This window comes from Ischnura elegans, chromosome 3 (assembly GCF_921293095.1).
Source record: "Ischnura elegans chromosome 3, ioIscEleg1.1, whole genome shotgun sequence".
NCBI lineage: Eukaryota > Metazoa > Arthropoda > Insecta > Odonata > Coenagrionidae > Ischnura > Ischnura elegans.
The window spans coordinates 122,571,018-122,586,701 of NC_060248.1; positions in this window are offsets into that span (position 1 = coordinate 122,571,018).

Below are 15,684 nucleotides of genomic sequence, written 5' to 3' on the forward strand. Positions count from 1 at the left end.
GCTATTCCATGGCAACACATTCATCTGTGGCTGATGGAACACGTTATTTTAAAATGCCCTCTGCTCCTGATTTTTTATGTGTATTTGTAAAAAAATGCTCTGATATCGTTATCGGAGGGTCAAGCTCAACTCCCAAGTTTGATTCTGTTTCCGAAGTCGAAAGAAGGCTTCATGAAAGAACAAAAAACGATTGATTTGGGGAACGTAGGGGAACTGCCCACGAGAGTGTATTCGTGAATCCAATTTCCGATGGTGGAAGCATCAGCGTCGGAGGAGAGGTAATCGGTTGCAAACGGGGCAAAATGCTTTATGTGCTGACGACTGGTGTTCCTTAATTAAAATTAAACGATTACCTCGACAATATAAGTATTTGAGCTCTTCAAAATACATTAATGTTGGCCAGCAGCCATTGACTGAAGGCATAAAATCTTTCAGGCTCTCAACCGGTTGCGGCTTCCCTCGCGTTGCCATTTTGGATGGACCGCAAGGTCCTCACATGAACTTCGGCACAATAGGGTGGTTTCCTATTATTTTTTTATTGCCTAAATCGAAAGATTATTACTTCTGGAGTACGTATTTCACGCTTTTATATTTTTAAATGACGACATCTATTTTTCGCGATTAAATGAAAAGTGAACATTTTTAAGCGCGCGAAAACGCGACGGCTAAGTATGAATGCTGGGAAAACTCCGTGTGACGTCGTTCTAGTTCCCCCTGCCGCCAAGTGAGGTGACCTTGGGGCGAGGCTTTGAGCGCTGATACGATGCAGACTGCTAGCAGGCAGCGCTTGGCTTAAATAAGGATTATTAATACCTTATCAAACGAAGAAAACTTTCCGACCATAGCCAGTTTTAATAGGTGATTATTAAGATATGTTTCCCTGAGCTCTGTGCCTCATGCATGCATTGGTAATTTCAGATGATGTAAAACTCCTATCTAATCGTATAGAAACTAGGTCCCTGTGACGTCACGTGGAGTGGCATCGCATTGGCGCCAATTTGGCCTTTTTCAAATGAGGATAAAATTGACCATTGCCATTCGACTAAACCGGTATTTCTAAAACCAAATAATTTTTATATAATGAATACACTAATGGTGGGTAACGAATCGCAATCAATGCCTTTCGTTTTCTTTGATGAAGGAAACTACCCTATTGCCATGGGAAATCAGCCAAGGATGTTACTAAACAGGATCCTCAAGTCGACCTCTAAATGTGTTTTCACCCACCGCGCATTTAAATGGGTTTTTAAAAAAGTCGCCACTCGCGTCGCTGACGGATAAATTGATCCGAGTTTCACGGAGAAATAACGTATAATTAGGGGTGTCGACACTGAATTTACACTCATGATGATTCGATTTTTCAAATTCATAACACTTCAATGCTATTCCTCGCATTTGATAAGATCACACCGTAAAATAAAGGAAAAATATTGGATCGCATTGCACTCATCATCGTGACTGCGGACATTTTTGAAAACCGATTAAAATGCGACCGAAGTGGCAACGGAAATCAGCCTGCTATGGGATGGAATTGGGCCTCCTCTACGCAGTCCCCTTGCGTCCAGCGATAGGTCTCCGGAGCGGACCTCAATTTCAAATGTCCATAGTTTGATTCCCTTGAATTTATTTAGGACTGTGAACGCACATATCATCTAAATTACGAGTTTTTCGTGTTTGCGCAGTTAAGTACAGTTAATTCTATTTCATATCCTGACACTTATGCAACTACTACGTCATTGTATGGAGTGTTGCGTGTAATCAAAGGAGAATTTTCCATCCATGACCGTCTTCCAAACTCAACGCGAGGAAAAGGGACGCATTTAAAGGACGTACAGAGATTGCAGTTAGAAAGTCAAGAGCCAATTAATAAAACGTATCAATCCTCTAGCGGCTCCTTGGTGATCCACTCGCGATCTTAAAAATTTAAAGAGGGTAACTGTGGTGTGACAAAAAGCCACAGACAGAAAATATATAGCTTTGGAAAGGTTCAAACTGTTTGAATTGAAATATCCAAAAGTGGCATGCGATACATGATGCAATGCCTTACTTTAGTTGCACACGCTCACTACTAGAGACACTGGGCTCGGCGCACTGCAAGTCGACAGAGAAATAATTGAATGGGATGACCCAACTGTATAGACAGTGATATGAAGAGTCACTGGACCAGTTGCTGATTCATATGAGCCCCCCCCATGCGGAACCGCCCGCGACAGAATTCATCATTTACGGAAGAGAAAAACAACAGCAACTTTTTTATATCATAAGACGGCTTTGTCTTGCATAATCAGTTCAATAAAACTTTCTTAAACTTTGCATATGATTTGATTATTTTTTATTACGATGAAAGTAAAGGTATCTCAAGATATCTTTAACTTCAGTTTTTTCTGTATCCGCCATCGGTAATCGGTGAGACTGAAAGGAAAATTTCAAAGTTCTATCAAAGTAATTAAATGCCTGCTATCTAAATGTACAATTCGGAATAATACTAATGACTTCAGGAAGGAATAATTCCATCATTCTTCTCTAAGGAGAGGAGAAAAACAAACATCGCGGTGCTGAGAGGCAAATGTCGTCATCGCGATGCATCGACATGATACATATTCCTACTATCGCCAATTGGGTAGTTTCCTTCATCAAATTAAACGAAAGGCGTTGATTTTGATTCGTTGCCCACCATAAGTGTATTCATAATACACAAATTATTTGGTTTTAGAAATCCCAGTTCGGACGAATGGCAATGGTAAATTTTAACCGCATTTGAAAAAGGCCAGATTGGCGCCCATGCGATGTCATTCCATGTAACGTAACAGGGACCTAGTTTCTATACGAGTAGGTAGGAGTTTCACATCGTCTGAGATTACCAATGCATACATGAGGCACAGAGCTCAAGGAAACATGTCTTAGTAATCACCTATTAAAACTGGCTACGGTCGGAAAGTTTCCTCCGTTTGATAGGGCCAAGCGCTACCTGCTAGCAGGGTAATCAGCTACCTGCTAGCAGCCAACATTGTATCAGCGGTCAAAGCCTCGCCCCAAGGTCACCTCACTTGCGGCAGCGGGAACCAGAATGATGTCACACGGGGTTTTCTCAGTATCCATACTTAACCGTCGCGTTTTCGCGGGCTTGAAAATGTTCACTTTTCATTTAATCGCTAAAAATAGATATTTTCATTCGAAAATCTAGGAGCGTGAAATGCGTACTCCATGAGTAATAATCTTTCGATTTAGGCAATAAAAAAATAATAGGAAATTTTCTAAAAGAAAGATATTTTTATCATTTTAAGCTACATGTGCGGATTGATACTGCAAGTTGTTTTCAAATGGTTTTAGCTGCGTATTTCTGAAATATGCATAATAATGGGAAAAAGTATTGAAAAAAAAATGCAATCGGGCTCAGTTAATATTACACAGTCAAATTTGTAATTAATTGCTATTTAAAACTAGTCTTTGAAGAAGTAACCAGTAGAAATACAATAAAGATTGAAATTACTTTCCATGATGCTCCCGTACATGATATTATCGCCGTCAGAATTTCTCAGGAGCACTAACATGCAAATCATCATCTTAATTATTATTTAATGTCATTGCCGAAAATAATAATTGATTTTTTATTCAGAAATTTTAGGCACGAATAAATATGTTCTACCAAAAATTTTAAATCCGCGGATGAGGTTAATGTAGTTGGAACTGCTTTTCGATCAGCGCGCGCGGAATTAAAATGTTCACTTTTGATTACTCAAATGTAACGATTCCTCGCACGAGCTTTGGAGTAGATTACAATTTATTGTTACTTTTTTGAAAATGTATTGGTTAGTAGTAAAAAATTACAAAAGATGCGATCGCTAAAATTAATTCGAGTACCTTTACTTCGCTAATACACATCACTGACCATACTCTAATGCCGTTGTTATCGCAGGGCTAAAGATTTTTCCCAAGCAGTGGCGCAGCGAGGAGAGGGGATTGGGGGATAAAATTCCCCCAAAGCTGAGAGAAAGTTTTAAGCTTAATCCATTTTACTTAATTATATTGATATGTTAATATATCACTTATGGAATAGTGTATGGATTAATAAAATATCCCTCAGAGAGCCGTAAAACTTAACATTTTGTACGATTTATCTTGAAAATAAATTCTAGGGGAGGGCCCACAGCACCTCCTGCTTACCCTGGCGGGTATTCCATAACCCCCAGGCCTCCTAGTATTAGTTGTGCCAAAAGCCCCCCTAGACTTAATTCCTAGCTGCGCCCCTGATCCCAACTGTCCGCTTCATCTGCCTTAGTAAGGAAAAAAATAGAAAAGTTTAAAAATGGAGATGCGAATACCGAGTATCACTTGGCATTTATTAAAGTAATTTATTGTTAGGGGGAAAAAGCAATTTCTTTCACTAATCCAGTCAGAAAAATATATTTCTTAACTTACTGTTTCGGTGGAATGAAGTAACACCTATTCATGGTAGGAAAAAGCGCTCTTCCACAAATAATTAAACGCTGTCTACTAGTTTCAATGGCTTAGCGTCATCATCAAGACAAATAGCTGTTAAAACCAGTAGAAGCGTAAAATTCTTTATGGAACAGTACTTCGTTAATGCCAATTCTCGATCACTCATTCAATAAGAGAGGGGAATACCTGTCGGGGGATCGTTTTTGGATCGCTGGATAATTTTTCTATCTTCAGTTCTGAAGCGTCTCATTTGCTTACGTTCTCTTCTATGAGGTGGATTTTTGCATCAACATTTGACAATGCTGTTACAAGCGAAACTTGGGTTGCACCTAAGGTTTTTATTTTTGAGGAATTAGTAAACGTTTGACACATATAATGGTGACAGTTTTCTCCGCTGGGGTAAAATACATGTTTGCAATTCTTGCAGCAGACGATTCCTCTCGTTCAGTTTGGAGGATTGCATTGGGCATGGACAAGATTTCATTCCCCTTCCTTTCTCTTTTCGACTTCTCCCAACATTTAAGCGCACCTGCGTCACAAAATATACCTGCGTACTAAATTATAATAATGTACATCGGTTAAGTAAAGTAAGTAGAGTGTACATCAAAATATAATCAAGTATATAGATAAAATAACTAAAAAAGGATAGTATGAATAAGGAGTTAGGCTAAGTTACTAGTCTTCTTAGTAAGACTTCTCAACGAATCACAGAATATATCCCTACTTGGATTTTTCTCTAGAAAGACATTAGCCGCGCACGTCACCAGGTCAAGTGGCCCGAACCGCGCGATGTCCATACTTCCGAGCGAACGAAGTGGAACGTGTCAAGCTCTACGTGTAGGTAAATGAATGCATAATAAACATCAGGGATAGCTACAGTCGACTGTACAAGACAATCCGCTCCAAAGCATTGCGCTACAATCCTGCCGTGGTGGAGAGGGTTTCTGTGAACTTTAGAGCGGCAATAGCGGGCTTAACCCATTTCATGAACGCGTGGAGAATCCGTATGAGAGCCGGAATAGACCAGAAAAAATGAACATAGATAAGAAATTGAGGATATCATCAAGATATTAATAATGCCACCGCCGAAAAAGAAGGCTGTAGAATGCGGAAATTATAGGACTTTTAGCCTAATAACGCATAAGGCGAAGGTGATACTGAGGATTTTAAACGGAGAAAATGGAGACGAGGGCAAACGTATATTTGGGCTAGGTTCAGTTTGGTTACAGCAAAGGAAAGCCAATTTGTGCTGCAATATCGGTAATGATGACCCTAGTGGAGAGTAAACTGGAGCGAAATCAGGACGTGTATGGATTTTGAGAAAGCAATTGACAGAGTGAACATGGCAAAGTTAATGGCATTCTTAAGAAAATATGCGACGCTTGGAGGGAAAGGCGACCCATTCGTACTGACTGCTCAACTGAGGATAGCAAACGGAGTGTCGGGATGGACAAGCACTGACCGAGGATGAGACAAGTCTGTCCACTATCGCCTTTTCTGTTAAGCTTGCATGCGGACGTGATGCGAGGGAGGCGTACGATGAGTTAGAGGCAGGAGTTACGGTTGGAGCATTTATGTTTAAATCACTGAGGTTCACGGATCTCCAGGCATTAATTATTTAGACGGATATAGGATTGCAAGCACAGTTGATGAGTAAAGTAAACGGTGCGAGGAATATGGCCAGTGGGGTAGCCAGGAATTTTGTTCGGGGGGGGGGGGGGGGGGTTCAAAACCAAAAGGGAAATTTTTGAAAAAAAGGGTACTAACAATAAGAAGAGGTTTTTAAACTAATTTTAACACTTTTCGTATTTGAAAAAAAATTCATTTATCAAAGAAATCCGTTTCAAGTTCATGATTTTTCAGTATTTTGTTTTCATTAGCTTCGTCTAAGTTAGTTTCATTTCAACATGTCGTCTGAATAATCAATGCCTGGAGATCTGTGAACCTCAGTGATTTAAACATCAATTTGCTCCAATGCTTCCCTTCAATCCTCGCCAAGTTTTCATCCGAATAGGGTGGTTTCCTATTATTTTTTTATTGCCTTAATCGAAAGATTATTACTCCTGGAGTACGTATTTCACGCTTTTAGATTTTTAAATGACAATATCTATTTTTCGCGATTAAATGAAAAGTGAAAATTTTCAAGCGCGCGAAAACGCGACGCTCAAGTATGAATGCCGGGAAATATCTCCGTACGTCGTATTTCTGGTTCCCCCTCCCGCCCGGTGAGGTGACCTTGAGGCGAGGCTTAGCGCTGATACGTCGCAGGCTGCCAGCGGGTAGCTGAGTACCTTGCTGAATGGTAGCGCTTGGCTTAAAAAAGGTTTATTAATACCTTATCAAACGAAGAAAACTTTCCGACCATAGCCAGTTTTAATAGGTAATTATTAAGATATGTTTCCCTGAGCTCTGTGCCTCATGCATGCATTGGTAACCTCAGACGATGTATAATTCCTATCCTCTCGTGTAGAAACTAGGTCCCTGTGACGTCACGTGGAGTGGAATCGCATGGGCGCCAATCTGGCCTTTTTCAAATGAGGATAAAATTTGACCCTTGCTATTCGTCTAAACCGGTATTTCAAAAACCAAATAATTTGTGTATTATGAATGCACTAATGGTGGGTAACGAATCGCAATCAATGCCTTTCGTTTTCTTTGATGAAGGAAACTACCCTATTGAGTGAGTGCTTAAAAAATGGTTTTCGGTTGAGAGCAGGGGCGCAGCTAGGAATTAAGGCTGGGGGGGGTTAGGTGCAACTATAATACCGGTGTGTGTGGGGGTTATTGTATACCCACCAGGATAGGCGGTAGGTGCGAGATTAATAAATTGCGGAATTTTAAGATAAATGGTTGAAAATGGTGACTCCGTACCCCTGTTGCAGAGCAATTGCACCTGTGGCAGAGCATCATATATCGGACAAACTTGCAGACCCCTCAAGGTGCGGCTCGAAGAACACCTAAGAGCCACGAGGAACCAACAACTGCGCCTCTCGGCCATAGCTGAGCACACATGGAGTGAGCCTAATCACAATCCCGATTATGACAATGGTCGCGTTCAGCAGACTCAACAGTTGCGGAACCGGTGAGAGAATTTCTGCTGAACGCTCTCTGGTAGCTCACCGGTGTTACTGATAAGACGCCATTTTTTCCACCGGACAAAATCACCGATCACTGGAACATGTTGAGAATCAATATGGCTGCGCCCAGTACTAGCACGTCTTCTGGTGCTATAGTTGCAAAAAGATATGCGTACGGAGGAATGACATATGAAATTCAGGATACTGAAGAAAAACAAGTAAAACTGGCTTCAGGTTTGTCATCGACTAAGTAAGCTATCGTCCTGAAAACGAGGGACTATCTTTCGTAATAGTTTTCATTCCGCGGCCTAATTCTTCTGAGGCGTACGGCTTAGGGATTTCTTCTGAAGAATCTCGTCTCGCGTTGAATTAAACCAAACAAATTGTTCACAGTATCATCGTCTCCTGCAATTAAAATCGCCAGCGCTTCTACAGGAATCGCATCACCGCCCATTTAGAATGTTTCTGCTATTTGGTCACGTGACTGATCACTGCTCAGCAACCGTTCAGCAGATCGCAACGATCGGTCGCTCAGCGGTGAGGGATCTCTTGAACCCGGTGAGTATCTGCTGAACGCGACCAATGCAAAAGTCATTGCCAATGAAAAGAGATACTTCCCTCGGATCATTAGGAAAGCTGTAGAGATAATGAAGAGACCGAACAACCTCAATAGGGAGGATGGATACCAGCTTCCTAACACACGGAGAAGAGTCCTCAAGAGTAAACCCGGAGAGACAGGATAGAGCCGGGAGGTGCGGACCAACGAGAAGCCACCCGGGCCTCCTGAGACAGCCAATGAGAAGACACCGGCCTCCGACGGGGTGTATAAGAGACGGGCGATACCTCGGATCTCCACTTCATTGACCTGAAGAAGCCTGCTGCAATGCCGGCGAAACTGTCGTCTGCAGAGATGAATCTACGCGGTAGTAACCCCGGAAACCTCCACGCTGAATCCTCACCACACCGCGAAAGCCTACTCAAGGAGCTGTAAGTCCATTTGCGCCGTGAGGGAAGGTAATAATAGCGATGATGAGGGTGGAGAGAAACCCGGCGTCGGCATTAGCCTGCTCTCATCGAAAGGCGCCAAAGTTAACATAGTCTAACGTCCCATCCGACGGTCGGAGCTTTGCGCTTCAAGTTTCCTTCACACAACATTCAAGCAGGGATCGAGCAGTCTCTGAAAAACCTTTGCCATTGCCGGCATTCGAACTCCAGTCCACACGGTGGGAATCCTACACTTGAGCCACCACACCAACCCTGGAAGATGAGAGGATTTATGCATGGGAATGAAAGGGAATAGGCCTCATTATGTGTGGCCAAGGAAAGGTCAGTCTAGTCCGCCAGAATGATTCGAAAATGATAATTATAAGCAAAATTTAACCGGAAGAATACTTTTAAAAATAATGATCGAAATTATATCGTTCATTTTCCAAGCGGTATTGTTTCTGTCAAACAACCTGTATCCCTTTTTCGTCAGAACATTCCGAAAAACAACTGCAGTGATCATGATCTGAGCATGACACAGGAATGCCAATAACACGAAAATTTTTGAGAAAATTATCGATTAGAGGGGAGGCAGTGTCTCAAATTTGAAACGGATAGACTTCGCAAATAATCCACAAATACTTATAGAGCAATATATTGGAATCTAGCCTCTCACACTCCGCTCCTCCTCAGGAATTCTTATCGCGCGAATCGAAGACGCTTCAATTTACACAAAGTGACCTTGGTTGCGACTACACGTGCGTTCAAAAATGACTTATTTACATCTTAGGCCTGCGGTAATCTCTTACATAAAGCAGCACGCCCTGAATGACTGACCGAACCACTCGCCCAACAAAGCACAGGCCAAGCTACTGAGGCGACAGGGTCGACATTTCCCCCGAGATAGGTACAAGGAGAATGAGGACTTATATCATTGTAGCTAAACTTAAAATATTTTCTGAACTTCCATAAATCATTTTTACTTTATAGATTTTTGTTTTGTATTTGGCAAGCCCATATTAGAGTAGTTTCCTTGATCGAAGAAAACGAAAGGCATTTATTGCGATTCGTTACCCACCATTAGTGTATTCATAATATACAAATTACTTGGTTTTACTAATCCCAGTTAAGACGAATAACAATGGTCAATTTTTATCCTCATTTGAAAAAGGCCAGATTGGCGCCCATGCGATGCCACTCCACGTGACGTCACACGGACCTAGTTTCTATACGAGTAGATAGGAGTTTTACATCGTCTGAGATTAACAATGCATGTATGAGGCACAGAGCTCAGGGAAACGTGTCTTAATAATCACCTATTAAAACTGGCTAAGGTCGGAAAGTTTTCTGCGTTTGATAAGGTATTAATAAACCTTATTTGAGCCAAGCGCTACCTACTTGCAGGGTACTCTGCTACCATCCTGCGTCGTATCAGCGCTCAAAGCCTCGCCCCAAGGTCACCTCAGTTGCGGCAGCGGGAACCAGAACGACGTCACACGGAGTTTTCCCGACATTCATACTTAGCCGTCGCGTTTTCGCGCGCTTGAAAATTTTCACTTGTCATTTAATCGCGAAAAATAGTCATTTAAATATCTAAATGCGTGAAATACGTACTCCAGGAGTAATAATCTTTCGATTTAGGTAATAAAAAAATAATAGGAAACCACCCTATTGGCTAAATGCCTCACGACTGGTAGTTACGCTTCTTGATATGCACGAGAAGGATATAGGTACCTCTTCTACCAGCGGATGATTTTAAGTCATCTGCAGGGATTTTTGGAGTATTAGTTACATTCAGTGGCGGCTACCTATAGGGGGCAGCCCCCCCCCTTGTGGGGCTGTCCGCAATGCCGAACATTGCAGAGCCACAATTGTAACTTTTTCATAGCATAAGATAGCATTGCCTTTTACATGCGTAATATCAGTTTAAATAAAACTATCTGAAATTTTGCATGCAACTTGGTTATTTTTCATTACGTTAATAGTATATGTAGCTCAAAATATCTTTTGCGACCCCCCTTGAGTTTTATTCTGCATCCGTTACTGGTTAAATTGGCAGTGTTATGAAAATAATGAGGTACCTACAGCACCTCAATGAAATCATTGGATTAATTTCCAATCCTCGCAACAAATTAACAATTCAATAAATATTTTTTCAGGCAAGAAACCACCCTTAACTGGTAACCTCACCACTTTCAGTTCATGCAACTGTGCATGCTGTATAAACCAATTACACCAACAATGACTAGCGTTAAATATGTATTTCGTAAATGTACTCTCCTTCCTTTATCTTCAGGTCCTCCTACGTATGAATTGTAAGCAAATTCAGTGGGACACATTTTTCAATTTGATCTTCAATCCAAACAAAGAGTAACTTCTCCATTGTGTGGATGGGTCCATTTCTCACAACTAAGTTGCTTTCTTTAATGGCATCTTTCTTCCATCAATCAGTACCTATCTTTCCCAGCATCAAGAATATGAACTCTTTATTTTATGATGGAGCCTATTTTGGATTTTGGCAGCCAAAACTGCTTCACAGAAATGCTCGTGTTTTGTCCCAAAATGGACTGCCATACAATGGCTACCTTTTTCCCAAATTGATAGCCTTCGTTTTTCTTCCACTACCTGTGCTCAAACAGCTAGAATTTATTTAATGATAATTTTCACATCATAATTTCCTCAAAAAAATCAATATATGCCAATTTTTAAAGAGCCCAAATGATAATCATTGGAAGAAATCAACACATACATTTACAATAGCAAATTAAAACAATATATGTAGTGACTTTGAACAGCTGAATTCACCACCAAAAAGTTTAACGCAAAAATCAAGTTCAATCAATTTTCGCACAGTTCACTTCATCGTATGGCAAAAGAATCAACATGAACAATTACTATGTTGAAGTAAAATGAAGTATTTAGCGACTTCAAACTACCGCAATGCCATCTGTTACCTGTCATTTTTAATTTTTAAGGGGTCAGACAGGTGGGTATTGAATTTCAGTACTTGATTGTACAGTCCTGGAAAGAAAAATATTACAACCCTGGAGCTGAAACTTTTCTAACTGTCTCAATTGACACTGAACATGCAAAATTGGCTGAACTACGCCTCTGCTGCAAAGAACAGCAAACACTGCCACCTTTTCTGGGTGCACCATGTCATAGAAATCAAAGGTCATAACATCGTCCTCAGTGGGCTTCAAAACTCTTTGTGACAGGCAGAGATTCAGAAGGCCCTTGCTCAACCTTTGGAGTGTTTGTTGTTTTTTGCAGTGGAGTCATGGTTCAGCAGCACAGCCAAGTCAGCGTCAACACGGGGATAAGAAAATTTTTGGCTCCTGTGTGGTGAGATTTTTCAGTCTGGGACTGTACAGTTGCCTCTGCTGCTCAACTGCCTCAAATTGAATTAAAAATTAAATCTTGTGGATGAATGTTGTAAATCTATTCTCCGGGCAAAAAATTACTGCTGAAAGTATTGTCGTAATAAGAATATATTGCCACACTACACCTCCGATTTTGGAGGCATTTCGAAGAGAACATTTGCGGATACCTAAACAATTTTGGTCATAACACATTCAATGCGGGCCTGGTTTTCATTACCATCGTCAAAATCGGCCGATAAAATAAGACAGAAAAATAATGGGAGGTTTCCACACCATAACTTCCATTCAAATACTGCTTTTTACCAATGGCACACACGGGTCGAAAGGGGGAAGCTTGCTGAAGGCCACGCACACGATCGGAAGACTCTGAAGTGGATATTTGTCATGTACAGAGGCGGAGAAAGGGCTCCCGGCCCGACTGGCAGAGCACGTCAGTTGACGTGCTCCGTATCTCGGCTTGGACAGGACCACGTGAATTGATCTGCTCCGCACTGAATCTGTTGACTTTATGGCCATAAGTCAGAAGGTCATGAGTGCCAATTCCTTCACTGACCAGTACTGATTAAAGCTGTAGCTTTAACGATCTGGCAAATGATGGATTCACATCATTTCATGTAACATTTCTCCCCAGTCCTTGAAATAACTCTGTTATTTACTCCAGTGTCTTTTCCTTCTACTCAAAAGTTCCTGAACTTCTTGTTAATTTCTCCATTTCTTCATTTGTCTGTGTTCTCCAACTGCATAAATCTTGTTATTCTGAAATAATGCCTGCTCTTTCATTGACTCCACCCCTAGGAATAATTATGACCTTTATTTCATTTAGCATACCTTAATTGGTATGTACTAATGCTCTGAAATACACCCATACATTACACTTAGCATCCCCACCCACACCTTTCCTAACAACCATACATGTACTTCACTAACATATATCTTTCTCTCTCCCAGAGATCACTTTTTCACAGACTTCCTACCTCATTCAACACTGCTTTGCCTGCCTACCTTTCCCTCAATTCTTGTACGCTCTAATGGAACATTCAAGAGGCAACTTTGAAAGGCCTTCTGCTCCTGAATCTCATTTTTTAAATCCATTTTTAGTGCCCACTTTTTACCACTTTATATTTTAAGTTTTTTGTGCAATCTAAAGGCCCATTTCAGCTGTTTTTGAATACATATGTAAATACTGGCACCAGACTACAAACCACTTTCATGGGGCACCAAATATCCAAGCTTTAGCCTAATGAAGGGTGTATAGTCAAATCTTGATTCAAGCAGTTGGAGGAACTAAAATATAGGATCTGTTTGAAGTCAAATTACATTGAATCAAGGATTGACGAAGAGGTTAACACATGCAAGGTGTATCAGGCAGTATTCGCTATCGCTATGCAAAATGAAGAATACTAGGTGCAATCAAGATGCGTAAATCAAATTTTTACTTTACGAGTTGTGTACAGAAAGTCATGATAACAAAAATGTAACATTTTTTTCTCAAGCAACAATTTATGATTTAGACTAATCAAATTCTTCAGTTATAGTAAACAAAGTAAAAATGTTGATGGAACAATGGTATTATGGCCTGCATACTGGGCTAGGCCAGAAATATAAAGAAGTTAGCAAAGTATTTACTGAACAAATACAAAAAACAAACAATAGAAAACTCGATAGAAATAATAGAACAAAAAATAGAACAAAAAGGTAAACTTCAACAAATACTTAAACAATTTGATTAAAATATTTTGCAATTAAATACATTTATAGAAAAACACTTCACACATAATGCATACATTTTTATAAAATTTTCATTGACAAACACATTCAACAAATGCATGAATAATAAGGCACATCATTACAGAGGTAAATTTACCTCCAATTACTGCCCATCATAAGACAACATTTGCTATCAAAGATTAAGCTGAGAGCTTAAATACTAGAGGTTTCATTGAGCACAAAGATACCAATCAACTGTTAAGCCTTATTAAGCATGCAAAGGAATTCAGTTCATTGTTCAGACAAATTTTCGGCAAATTCCCAAGTGAGCACACATTATATGATGCACCAAAAGACAAAGATACATCACTTCCATTGAGTTCATTGCACAGAATGTACAAGTTATGTTTTTAATTACATACAGACAAAACAAAATAAATTATCTCTGAACAAAATAACAATAAATGCCTTCTCCCAAAGTCCACATAAAAATATTCCATGATAAATAGATATTTCAGAATGCATGTCAAACATAGAAAAAATTCAGAAAATTGGGTTTATTAAATCTACAAAGAGAAAACCTACATTGTACTCTATTAATCACATTATTAAGATAATGAACATAATTTCATATCATGGAAAATACACGATTTCGGTGACAGATGGAGGGAAAAAACAAGGTTCCAATCACCACATGGTCCTAGAAGTATAACAGAACTAGAACAGTAGAGCACCCATAACCATACATTCAATTAAGAGTTAAATAGATTGTTTGTTACTCATTTCATGCATTTCCACCCCCTTATTCTATTCTCCCATTCCTAATTACCGTAAATGTCTGAATATAGTCCCCCCTTTTTTTCCAAAAATGCCCGTGGTAAAAGTAAAGGGGGGGACTGTATTCAAACGCATTTTTTAAAAACTTTTTTCTGAAACTGAAGCCTCAAAATTAGGGGGGGGGGGACTATATTCGGAGGGGGACAATATTTGGAGAAATACGGTACCTTCAGCCACTTCTCATCACTTGCGTAGACTGCATCCATGATTGTAATAACATCTCAAGTCATCACTTCTTAGCTAAATGCTTGTATGGAAGAGGAAATTTTTATCAAAAATTCTGGCCCTAACGAGTGCACACAATACGTATGAATTGGAGTTCAATGTTGACCAGACTTTTATGATCCTGTAACCTCCACCTACTGTCTCTGATATTGTATTGTATGGAAACCTTAATGGATTTGTCACAGGGTTGTTTGAGTAGTAGAACTCCAAATAATCTAGTGTGTGCCATACCTCTGGGAAGTACACTGCCGACTTCAACCATTTGTCAGCTCGAAGACATCAGAGTGAAAATGTAAATATTGAATGCATGAGGGAATTAACACAGTGGACCTTAAAACATTGAATACGCAATCGATTAACTGTTTTTAATGATTAATGAATGTATTCGTGCTTTGGAAAAAAACACATTACGTAAGTATCACGTAGCTCTGGAATGGAAGACTTAATAGTGTTTCCTCTGTCAATGTATGAGTAGTTGAATTGCAAATTGGGAGTTTAATATTCTCAATTGGTTCCTCAAAAACACTTTGCTACCTCTATGATGGTTTCACAAAGCCAAACAGATCTTAAAACTGCACACTCAAGTCTACAAAACTGCAACATTTTGCTCACAGAAAAGGTTTTCCAACATTCCTGCATTGGGGAAGCAAATTAAAATAAGATAAAGCTATGTTATGATGAACCTTCTAAATCAGGTTTGACCCACCTGCCATCCACAAGCCACAGGTGAGCATGTGTGCTATGGCTTCGTGCCTTTCTCATCATAGTCTACGTTTGGCCAAAAAGTACATTAGAAAACAGGATAAAACTTTCCTCCAGCATCTTTAGAAAGCCATCAAAGGGAGACTCTGCAACCAATTTAAATTATATAACGGCATTAATTTCAGGGCTCACTGTTTGAACCAAAACAAAAGTCAAAACCAGCAAATTTTCAATTTTTTCTGAGAGCACAAAAGAAAATAGAACTATGTATAGCTGAGCAGCAAAACACAGGGACACAACTACTTTAGTTCAAAACCAAACTTTAGCCC